Source organism: Balaenoptera acutorostrata, chromosome 2 (genome assembly GCF_949987535.1).
Source record: "Balaenoptera acutorostrata chromosome 2, mBalAcu1.1, whole genome shotgun sequence".
NCBI lineage: Eukaryota > Metazoa > Chordata > Mammalia > Artiodactyla > Balaenopteridae > Balaenoptera > Balaenoptera acutorostrata.
This window is the reverse complement of record NC_080065.1, coordinates 102,272,387-102,284,806: the sequence shown is the minus strand read 5'-3', so window position 1 is coordinate 102,284,806 and position 12,420 is coordinate 102,272,387.

Genomic DNA, 12,420 nt, shown 5'->3' with positions numbered 1-12,420 from the left:
TCTGGGGCACTCCCAAGGGCATAAGGTGCATTTCAAATGTGCCACATGGCCTATATTTTGATTCAAACTCCACCCAACATACCTTTAAAACTCAACAATATGTATCTTAGGTTTAACTTCTCAGCATGAGAAGGACTGACTCTCTTTTAAGTTATCCCATAACACTTTTCAAAATTAAATACATCAATATAGGCCCCTGCAAATGTGGGGGGGAAAACATAAGAGAAAAACAGATTTGATTTGCACCAACAAATATTATTTGGGAAAACAGGAGGTCAGTGCCCTAAATTACTGGGAATGCTTATTAGCAATAGAGAATCTTGCCCTGAGTGAGACTTAAGAAAAGCCACAAAAAGAATGAAAATTGTGTAAAGGCAAATAAACTTCTTTTCTCAGCTTCAAGAGTACTGAGCTCAAACTCCATTCCTGGCTTCCTAATTGCACTGTGGTTTAACATATGAGAATGTTCTCTGAGGTGAAATCTCATGTAATTTCTTAGGGTCTTCAGGGATTTTAGTTAATCCAGATTAAAGTAAATCGATCAGAATATGAAAGGGTTAAGAAAATATGCTTTTATTCCACCTCAAAATCTCTTTCCCAATAAAACATATTTGATATAGATTCTACTAGCAGGTCTTAAAATTTACAATATTCCAAAGAAAATGAGGGATGATGCTGGAGGAGGACAGTGGAACCCCGCCAGCATTTGAGAGGACTTCCCTCTGGGCAAGGTTTCATTCTGATTATTTTCATTGCACTGAGTCACAAATTTCAGGACACAAAGAAATGAAGGGGCAAGGAGTAAGGGCTTCCTCTTCAACTTCCTGCAAAGCTTTAGTTTTGAATAGAAACACCTTGAAGTCATTATTGCTGAACAAAAATGTGTTGCGGACAAGAAGTCTGCAAACATTTCATATTCTTTTCCTTGTTGAAATATTTATAATGGGTATTGTGGAAAGAAGCACACATTTGGAAAGAATCTCTTTGAAAACTTGCCTAATTGTGATAGCTAAATAGCTTAATAGTAAATAACTAGTTTAATAGTAAATCTATTATGTCTATAAAACCACATAAATATAATAGTATATATAATTATATATAATAGTATAATAATAGTAGTGTAATATTAGTGTGTGTGTGTATATATATAGTATATAGGGACAGTATTCCTGTTCAGAAAGGGAATTTTAACTTAAAAGGTCTTCATTAACAGGCAAAATGCATGGAATTTTCAGCAGGCAAATATTAATACACATTGTGAAAGACAACTGTGACTTTGTGGTAGTATCCTACTTGCATTTTGTAAACTCTATGAAGTGCTTGCTTATCCCCTGCCTGCATTTCAAGCAACACTTACCAGTGACTGTACCAGATTTAAATCATAATTTACAGTCACCAATACAAAAGTGCTCCTGAAAAAAAATTATTCTAGTTTTTAGCATTACTGAGGTATAATTGAGAAATAAAACTAAGATATTTCAAGTGTACAATGGGATGATTTGATAAAAAATATTTATTTTAAATGGAACTCATCTATGGGTAGGAAAGTGAGTTTTGTATTTGTTATGTTTAATCTCTGCCCAAATCAACTTCCCTTTTATTTGAGGTTAAGGAACATAAAAAGTAGAGCTTGGGCTTTTATATCTTTTAAGTGGGTTTCTGCTTAAAGATACTAAAAGACAGCATCTACACTAAAATGCCTTCTTCAGTCAGCATGGTATTTATGTGGTGGCACAATATTTTGAAATATCAGCAGAAGTTCTCCTCTTTTAGTCTTTTTTTTTTTTTTTTTTTTGGTAAGACCGTGGCCTTTTCACCATTCACGCACCTAAACTGTGAGACATTCATAAAGAAAATAATTTTATAGCAAAAAGAAGCCATTTGGGATTCTAAAGGCAAAATCCTGAGTCTGAATAGATTTGAAGACAGAGAGTTAGAGATAGACTTCCTACCATGACACCATGACAGCCAAAGATTCTCCTGATTTGATGGTGGCAGGCAGGGGACAGGAAGGGCAGTAAAGAGCCCAAATGGAGAGGAAATAGGAAGTAGAACTTACAGTTCCCTAAGAAAGGTGAGTCCTGTTCCCTGGCCACAGTAAGCTGAATAATTGAAAACCAGATTGTTTGAGGATGGTGATAGATGCACCTGGAGATCATTAAATCTATTTCTAGTTACCATTAAAGGCAGGTGGGAAGGCAGCAAAGTATTCTAAGGAGCCTCTATTCCCGAGGCCAGCATGATATTGAGATCTACTTAGGTGAAACCTGAAGAAAGAAGCACACTAAGGCTTGGCTGTTAGCCTGCGCTGCTCCACAAATAGTTCTCAGCTACAGAGACCACAGCAAATAAAAAAGGAGAGGACACAGGGTAGAAAGTGAAAGGTTTTCAGTTCTTCTTAAGGTTCTTGGCAACTGGTCTGCAATCCACAGAGACCCACCTTGGTGTGGGGTGGGTGGAGGAATAATTTAATGAGAAAGGGAGAAGCAGGCATGAAGCCTCAAATAGTAAAGGAGATATTTGCATTTGAAAGTGATCGGTAGGGCAGCAAGCACAGAGCTGAAATAGGTGGAAGCACTCTAGGCTGGTGTGTGTTATGCCTCCCTTGAGGGTGACTTGGAGGCTCAAAAGTGCCTGACCACCAGGAATGTGTTGCTTACTTATGCTAATTATGAGCAAGAGCTCAGAGTTCACTGCCCCAGAGAAGCTGCTGAATAAATACAATTCATTGCCTCTCATAAAGCACAGCTGTGTGAAATACCCTGCAGAACCAGATAGAAGTTTGGGGAACTAAAAGGGAACAACTTTCTATTTTTCAATCTGGTCTTTGAAAATAGTTTTTATATTTAAAAAAGAATCCACTAAGTACTTTTCAAATGATGCCAATAAAATTTACCTGGGATTCTCTGTAAATATCAGACAACCTGTCCTTTTTTTTAATCATAGAGACAAAATAAGCCAGACTATCTAATAAATGGTCAAAGAATTTGACAGCTCAGAGGCACTTCATGTTGGGAGCATGAAATATTGTACATGCTTTAAAAGGGGTGTGAATAGAGATTGATATTGCAAAAAAAATGGAATTGTCAGTGTCAAAAAACTGGGACAGTGTCAAAGAAAAACTGCATTGATGGGGTTAAATAGGCAAGGAAGACTTCATTCAAGACTATTGCTTAGGGACTTGCCTGGTGGTGCAGTGGTTAAGAATCCACCTGCCAATGCAGGGGACACAGGTTCGAGCCCTGGTCCGGGAAGATCCCACATGCCGCGGAGCAACTAAGCCTGTGCGCCACAATTACTGAGCCTATGCTCTAGAGCGCATGAGCCACAACTAGTGAGCCCACGTGCCACAACTACTGAAGCCCAAGCACCTAGAGCCCGTGCTCCGCAACAAGAGAAGCCACCACAGTGAGAAGCCCACGCACCACAGTGAAGAGTAGCCCCCGCTCGCCACAACTAGAGAAAGCCCGTGTGCAGCAATGAAGACCCAATGCAGCCAAAACTAAAAATTAAAAAAAAAAAAAAAAAAAGACTATTGCTTAGGGGTCAAGACTACTGCAATCACGGAGAGAAATTGAACTCAACTCCGGAAACAAAAGGCAGGAGAGAACATTAAGGCCACCTTGATCAGAAGGTACAGTTGAGTTTGGAGAGAATTCGGAATATATGTTCCCCTCCTAGCAGAAGCACAGTCATAGGAAAATGGGAACTCGGGACTTGTAGTGTCCTATTCTGTTATTTGGGAAAAGAAAAAAGAGGATTTTCTCTGTCTCTGCCTGGACTCTTGGCAGTGGTGTGCTAGTAAAGGGTTAACAATTTTTTTTCTCCCTCCAGAAGAAAACAGAGCCTTTTTTTGTAGTGTTTGTTAATTTCCACGCTATAAATTTTCCCAAGATGACCTATTTCAAGCTATCAATTTAATGACACTGCAATGTGAATTTGGGAAGAAAGGCTCACAATCAGGTCTTCAGAGGTAGAATCAGCCAACTCAACCACATCACACTGCTTTTTAGCCATACACACTGGCAAAAAACGAGAAGCAACTGGAAATAATAATAATATATTCTAAGGATCCAACTCCTCATTAATGAGGTTTTACACACGTACATAAAGAGAAGACGTTTAGGGTAGGAATAGCTTAAGAATTATAATACAGACATTAATTTATAACACCTTACAAATTGCAGCTGATTTAATTCCCATTACTGAATTCTGATGAGAAAACCGAGGGTCTCAGCTTCACATAACTAGTAAATGGCCAAGCTGGGAATGGACCAGAGGACTAACTGCTCCCCAAACCCTCTCTCTCCATGAGCTCAACTCTGAACAACATTCACAAATCCTTTTCTCAAGACCTACATCCTCAAAAATATGTCTTACCTAGAGCCCACAATTCGTACAGGTAGATATATCCTTTAAGGATAAACACAACCCAGGATGCTGAAAATATGAAAATTTGTCTGTGAGGGACATCCTTATTCCATTAGCATCCCTTGCACATAAGTGGGACATATTCTGACGTGATCCAATTGAAGAAGAAAGGAGTAACTTTTTGATTTGGAAGGAGACAGTTACAGAAACTTCAGTAGTTTGAAGCCCTGTTGTGATAGATGGGAAAGCAAATGTTAAGTCTAAAATGAGAAGAGAGGCAAAAATAAAAGCCCCTGGAAACAATAATCGGCTGACTTATTCATCTTTGTATCCCTCCGGGTCAGAATGTGGCTGAACTCAGAGCAGGTGCTGGCTACTAGTTTGAAGAAAGGAGAGAGAATTGGAGGGAAAGCCAGATGGAAGGAAAGGTAGAAAGACACAAAGAAAAAAGGGAAGGAGAAAATTCAGGAGGGAGCAAGGGGGACCTGGTGGGTGTACTTTTAAAAATGTGAAGAGTGTCCAAAACTGGAGTAGAAAGGCTGTCGTCACAGCTGGGAAACGTGGCCTGACTTTGACATTCACCTGAGCACTGGTTTCTGCAGGCCCACAATTGACTAAATGTTATTTGTAATCTTCACCTTGCCCACCTTGTCACAACATGGAACTCTCTTGGTCACACCCATTTATAGGACATAGTTATTAAATATTGTGCAAGACAAAGTGGGTTCTCATGTTATGTCTCCATATTTGTCTATTTAATAATAATTAAAATGAAGTCAATAAAATATGTACATATTTTTATTTTAAATTGCATAGACAATGTACATGTGTTTTTTATTTTTCTATGAAAAATAAGGGCAATTGTCTTATTTAAAGCACATAGCAATGAGAAGTGAAATAAAAATGCTATAAAATACTTTCTTTTTACTCAGTTAAGTAAATGAACTTTCTACCTGGAAGATGATACTCTCCTTGGCATCACTGTCATAGATTAATGGCAGATTTTTGGATGCAACCATTGATAAAAGATTTTTTCTGGCTTTTAATAAAGTACTGTTCCATGAAGGATATTATAATCTCCCAACATGGTTCTTTTGTAGAGTGGTTCAGTTTTTTTCCACTTGCATAATTTTCATTTGTTATCAGACAATAAAACATTTTGCTCAGAATATTTCTCCCCTCACCTTGCTTAATTGCAAATAAAATTAATGGGGATAGTACTGGGGGGCAGGGAAGAGAACCAGAATGTGAATACTCATATCATAATTCCTGTTACACACATACATCTTGAATGTGATTATCTAAACTGACTGAGATAGTCATCCCTGAAGGGGTCTTGCATGTCATAGATGTTGAACGTGGATTTGTAGGAAAAAAAATGAACAGAAAATAGCTCTGTCTAGGAAGAGTTCTCCATTCACTAGACACCTCTGCCCTTCCCAAGTTATCGGCGCTACGTCACACTGTGTAGTCAGCCACGAGCATAGCCAACTATCAGAACTGGAAAAGAAACATTAATGAACCAAATTCCTTTAGACTCGCAGATGTTTGTTGCATACATTCTAGAATGGCAGTATTTTTTCCTCTTTTAACTGAATCTCCTAGGATGATAGAGTTCGTGCAAAGCTAGAGAAAAAAAAGAGCATTATTAAATTCACTCAGTAAACACTTTTCAATACCTACTACGTGCTGATACTAAATCACTAAAAATCCTTTTGAGAAGTAGGTAAAGAAGGATGCACCAGGCACTGGTCAGCCATTAGAGATGCTAGACAGGCAACGACGACTATCATACAGTATTGATAAGTACCAAGATGGGGATAAATGTTTGGGTATTAGCTATCGGAGCAACACAGCATGACAGCGCATGCAGGGATAGGGGACACCTTTGGAAGCTTTTTGGATTTACTGATGCTGAGCTGAGTGAGTAGCAGTGAGCCCCACAAAGAGAATGGGGAAAGGGTGCTCCAGGCAGTGGTGGTTTAAACTAGTTATAAAGGAAACAGGCTGTAAAGTTATAAAGGGCAAAGGAGGATCAGAGTCTGAACTCCCTGGTTTAATAACTATTGGGTCTGGACAGATAACTTTTCTTCTACGCATCTATCTACTCATAGGGAGCCTTAGAGAGAATGAGAGAGTAAAAAAGAAAAACAAAACAAAAAAGAGTACTTGGGGACCGCCCTTGTGGCACAATGGTTAAGAATCCGCCTGCCAGTGCAGGGGACATGGGTTCGATACCTGGTCTGGGAAGATACCACATGCCACGGAGCAACTAAGCCTGTGTGCCACAACTACTGAGCCTGCACTCTAGAGCCCACGTGCCACAACTGCTGAGCCCATGCACCACAACTACTGAAGCCTACGCACCTAGAACCCATGCTCTGCAACAAGAGAAGCCACCACAATGAAAAGCCCGCACACCACAATGAACAGTAGCCCCCGCTCTCCGCAACTAGAGAAAGCCCGCGTGCAGCAACGAAGACCCAACACAACCAAAAATAAATAAATAAAATAAATAAACTTATTTTTTAAAAAGCACTTGGCAGCATGTAATTACTTAATAAATTGTATTTTATCTGCAAAATTTGGGGGATGCATTCAGGTAACTGTATTTCTATAAATCTGGAGTGAAAAATTATCAACTTAGATAATGATCATTGAGGCAGAAAAGAGAGTTGAGGGTTAAAGGACTTTCTGCTAGAAATTACTAGTTGTTGCAGGTTGTAATTTCCAGAAGCAGATACCATGTAGAGTATGCGGTACAAGATGTTCATAAAGGATCAAAACCTATGAAAGAAATGGTGAAACAGGATAGAGAAGAGGAAGAAGTCAACTGTGAAGCAAGCACAAGGAAGCCCTGGCCACCCCAGCAGGGAGTCCTCGAGTGAGCAGCGCCTCTCGGAGTTATGTGCATGGGCCAAAACGGCCATGTCTTTATCCCTCTGCCTCACTCAGTTACAAGTGGGCTACCCCAGGAAAGTCGTGACCTCAGACAAGGCAGCTCTCAGCCACTGAGACAGACAAGTTCTCTGAAATTGGGCAGCAAGCCCTTCCTTGAAGGGGGATCCGGGAGGCACATCTCTGGATCTATTACAATAGTGTTCCCTAAAAGTATGTCCTCCTCCCCTTCCGGGTGAATGCAAGATGGTGCTTCTCAGCCCCTTACAGATGGGCTGGGCACCCCACTCTTTGTGGACAATGGAGACCCTACTTGGGAGTCTTCTGTTTCTCTCCTGCTGCACCAAGGGGACTGCATGTTCCATACGGCAGAGCTGAAGGACAGAGAGCCTCCCTCCACCTGCACTGAAGAACAACTACATGGACATGATCCTGAAGAGGTCAACCTTCAGATGTAATGCAATGAGGAACTGTGATAAGCTCTTAAGGAAGATGGTGACATGATTAGTTCTGCCTTTAGAAAGATCAGTTTGGGGCTTCCCTGGTGGCGCAGTGGTTGAGAGTCTGCCTGCCACTGCAGGGGACACGGGTTCGAGCCCTGGTCTGGGAAGATCTCACATGCCGCGGAGCAACTGGGCCCGTGAGCCACAGTTACTGAGCCTGCGCGTCTGGAGCCTGTGCTCCGCAACAAGAGAGGCTGCGATAGTGAGAGGCCCGCGCACCGCGATGAAGAGTGGCCCCCACTTGCCGCAACTAGAGAAAGCCCTCGCACAGAAACGAAGACCCAACACAGTCAAAAATAAAAATAAATAAATAAATTTTAAAAAAAAAGTTTAAAAAAGAAAGATCAGTTTGGCTACAATATGCAAAATTTTTGAAAATCGATGAGGCTGGAGGCAGACAACTCATTAGCTACCACTTTTTGAGACAAACAGGACGACAAGGGAAAAGGATTTACAGTCAAGGAAAGAAAGTAAAGCTACAGCTAAGGGGTTAACTGTACTATTTGATGAAAGATTGGATGGAGGTCAGAATACGTAGTCTGGGGTGTGAGGCTGGGGTCTTCTATTGTGTTTCCCAGAAGAGCGGCTTGATAGGACAACAATAGCAGCTAATATTTACTAAATGCATTTGGGCACCAGCCACTCTGCTCATCACTGCGCATGCATTGCCCTCTCTTCTCAGCGGTCACAGTTATCCTTTCTGCTCTGCTGGCAGAAAGCCAGCTCTATTTAGGAACTAGTTTTTTGTGTATCTTTAAGGGGCTTCCCTACCCCCAGGGGTAGATGCTCATCAGTCTATGCCAGCCATTATAATTTCATTTCCCTTATCAGTGATTTGTTACACATGGTCAAGTATTAGAAAAACAAGACAAAGAGGAAAGTCTAGTGAGAGGCCTCTGGGATTGTTTTCCTCATAATTAAAAAAGGAGAAATAAAATAGGGACTCGCTTGTTCCTGCCTTTGACACTGCCACGTGAGGCCTCTATGTTAGGACCTACTTGTATTCTTTTTGTGCCCAAAAGGGGAAAGTCAAGAGACTCCCAGAGAGAGTGACCAGGAGCCCTCACATCATGGAGCTGAGGAGGTAACCAACTCTGATAGCGCCGACCTTGGGACTTCCTGTTATGCGAGGTAGCGAATTATTCTCGCTGTTGAAGCCACTTTTCATTTATTCAGTGACTTGCACCTAAAGGATCCTCGCTGATACACCTGTTTTAGTGTTATTATCTATGTTTGAAGGAGGTAGGAGAAGGAGTGAGGGGATAGCCCAAGCTCCGCAGATCTACCAGCAAGAGTAGGAGATCCTCTCACGATCTTGGTGGTCACCCCCGTGGAAGTACTAGCAGCTTAAATGCCAGTATTTGGGAAAATAATCTGCTTTTTTCACTTTCTTTTTTCCTGAGACCCGACCTCAGGCTTTCACAGTCTCAAGTTTTCTTCTCATTTGTAAGACATCCTTTGTTTCTGGGGATTTTAAAGTCACAGCTTTTTTCCTCACTTCTTGCTCTGGCCCTTAAGTATTTCATTAGCTCCATTCACCACATTAGATGAAGAGTGTCTTTAGCTCCGAATGATTATTAGTGGCTGTTCAAGAACTGACAATAAAAAGTCAACATTTCGGACTTCCCTGGTGGCCCAGTGGTTGAGTCCGCCTGCCAATGCAAGGGACACAGGTTCAATCCCTGGTCCGGGAAGATGCCCCATGTCTCGGAGCAACTAAGCCCATGCGCCATAACTACTGAGCCTGCTCTCTAGAGCCCACGAGCCACAACTCCTGAGCCCATGTGCTGCAACTACTGAGGGCTGTGCACTTAGAACCTGTGCTCCGCAACAAGAGAAGCCACCACAATGAGAAGCCCGCGCACTGCAACAAAGAGTAGCCCCCGCTTGCCACAACTAGAAAAAGCCTGCACACAGCAACCAAGACCCAAAGCAACCAAAAAAGAAAAAAAAAATTCAACCTTTCACTAGTGACTGGCGTGCAATGGTGTATAATTTTGTGACACCTAACAGGGTTCTATGCTCTGTAGATCACAGGACTGGGAATGGCTGTTACTATGGCTGCAGATTTTTCAAGGACGGTATTCTTTTGAACAGAAGACCCTGCAAACAAATTCTCAGATTCTGTCTTTTGTTTCCAGTCTCATTTGTGGCTCAAGGTGAAACTATTTTTTCCAACAGGATAAAACTGTTTAGAAGTTTTTTTCCTTCAATAAATACAACCGTAAATAGTATAACCTTTAGAAAATGCTCTCTTTTCATTTTAACTTTAGAGTAGTTATCTAATGAAGGCAAGATATTCCTGAAGGATAGGCAAAACTGGGAAAATTGTGTGTTCCAAACCAAAAAAGAAATCACAGAATGTTAACCAAATCTTAACTTGAACCAAATCTTATTTTGCTAAGTCTTCTTTTTTAGTTCTAAATTGAGTATTAAAGCATAGAGCACAATGACATCAATACATTCTCTTAGCATAATGCTATGTATCCCAAAATGAAGCATGGTATTAAATACGAATTCCTCCACTTGGGGTTTGCATCCCATGTTTTCACAAAGACTTTCCTCAAACACCCCCTCTCCTGCTTCAACCAATTCTCAGTTCTTGATGGAATATTACCATCAGCATACAAACAAGCACTAATACTGGTTTTTTTCAAATCAAATCAAATAAAACCTCCCATGACTTTGACCTGAATCATCTTCCCACCACTCTTCCATTCCTTCCCAATTCATTGTACGTTTTCTTGACAAATATAGAGTCATGTCAATATGATCTTCTACATCCAGTCCAATCAAGTTTCCACCCCTTCTATTCCAGAAAAAGATCTTGTCAGGGTCACACACACACAAATTTATCCAGTGGTCACCGTTCTTTCCTTAACCAGACCTTTCCATTGCTTTCAACATAACTGCTCACTTTTCTTCACAAAACTCTCTCATCTCTTAATGTCTAGGACCCTATGTGCTTGTAACTGAGTGCCTGCATTGTTAGCTGCTTCATCACAGTCTCCTTCGCTGGTCCTTTTCTCCTCCTCCACCACTAAATGTCCTGGGCTCTCTAGGTGACATTTTTTCAAGCCTATGGCTTTAAATAGAACTTGTCCGCTATCACTTCCACATCTGTACCTTAAGATTCAAACATGCCCTAGAACTCCAGAATCATATACCCAACACCCTGCTGGATATTTGTCCACAGGTTTTTTAAAAAGCATCTTAAAATTAACACAGCCAAAATAGTACTCTTGATTCTCCATAGAACTCAATTACCAAACTCTTTTCTCAGATTAACTGTTCTGAATAAATAACACTATCCAATTTTTTAAGCCAAACTTTCAGGGATTTTTCCTTATTTCTCACTGTCCATCAGAATCCCCACTCCCAAATGTACACATATAAATTATCCACGTATCACGTAAAATTTGCCTTCAAAACATATCCTAAATTTATCTTCTTGTTTTCCATTTCTACTGTTTCAACCATCATTGCTCAGATTATTCACAGCACTTTAGCTAGTCTCCCTGCTTCCATTCTTCTCCCTACACAATAGTTTTCTGTTTGTTTTTCCTTATTAACTTTATTGAAGTGTGACTTACATGCAATAAAAAAGCACCTATTTTAAGTTTGCAGTTTGATGAGCTTGTCAAATGTATACACCCATATGATCATCAACCCCATCAGGATACAGAATATTTCCATCACCCCCCAAATTTTCCTTGTATCCATTTGCATTTTACCCACCCTCACCTCTGGCCTAGGCAACAACTGATATGTTATCAGTTGTTGCCTAGGCCAGAGATTACTATAGATTAGGTTTACCTCTTCTGTAATAGTATATACATGGGTTCATATGGTATGTGTTCTTTTGTGTCCTAGGTAGCTCAGCACATTTTTTGAGATTCGTCAATGCTGTGTGTCTAGTAGTTTGTTTCTTTTTATGGTTTGGCTATACCACAATTTGTTTAAGAAAATATCAAAGAAAATCTTTGTGATCTTAGAGGATGAAAGTACTAAATAGGCTATAATAAAAAATTAACACCATCAGTTCATCATGATGAACTGCCCAAAATTAATGTATTAAATAACTTAGAGCCCAGGGAGATGATGCTAGGAAATCTACCAAATAAACCATCTAGTCTAAAAATCATATAATCATGAGGAAGTATACTTATAAGCCCATTCTTCAATGGGGAAGTACTAAGGTTCAGTAATTAAACATAAGAAGTACATAAATAGTGAGTTTGGGGGAAAAGAGATTGTTTTCTGGGATAATCACACATAGGTGACAAGCTAAAAATGGCATAAAGTCCATTGAAATTGGTTACATAAAATTACAAGGTATCTGAGGCATCTGCATTCGAGACAATATTCTCCTCCAGTTAAGGAATGGAAAATTAGACATAGGGCATTTCCCAGTAATATAGTCAATACTACTGTACTATTAAGTGGACAGGAAGTCCTGCTTTTAAACTGAAATTGTTCCTATTAGCTTTAATAACTGATGTGAGCACTTTTAAAGTCTGGATAGCCATTAAGGATTCATTTCCACAATATGCCTCCATTTAATGTGAAATCAGATGGAAGGTGTCCCAAACAACTGTTCAGTTTCTTTTTTTTCAGTTATTCATTAATTAATTTTATTTTTTGTTCC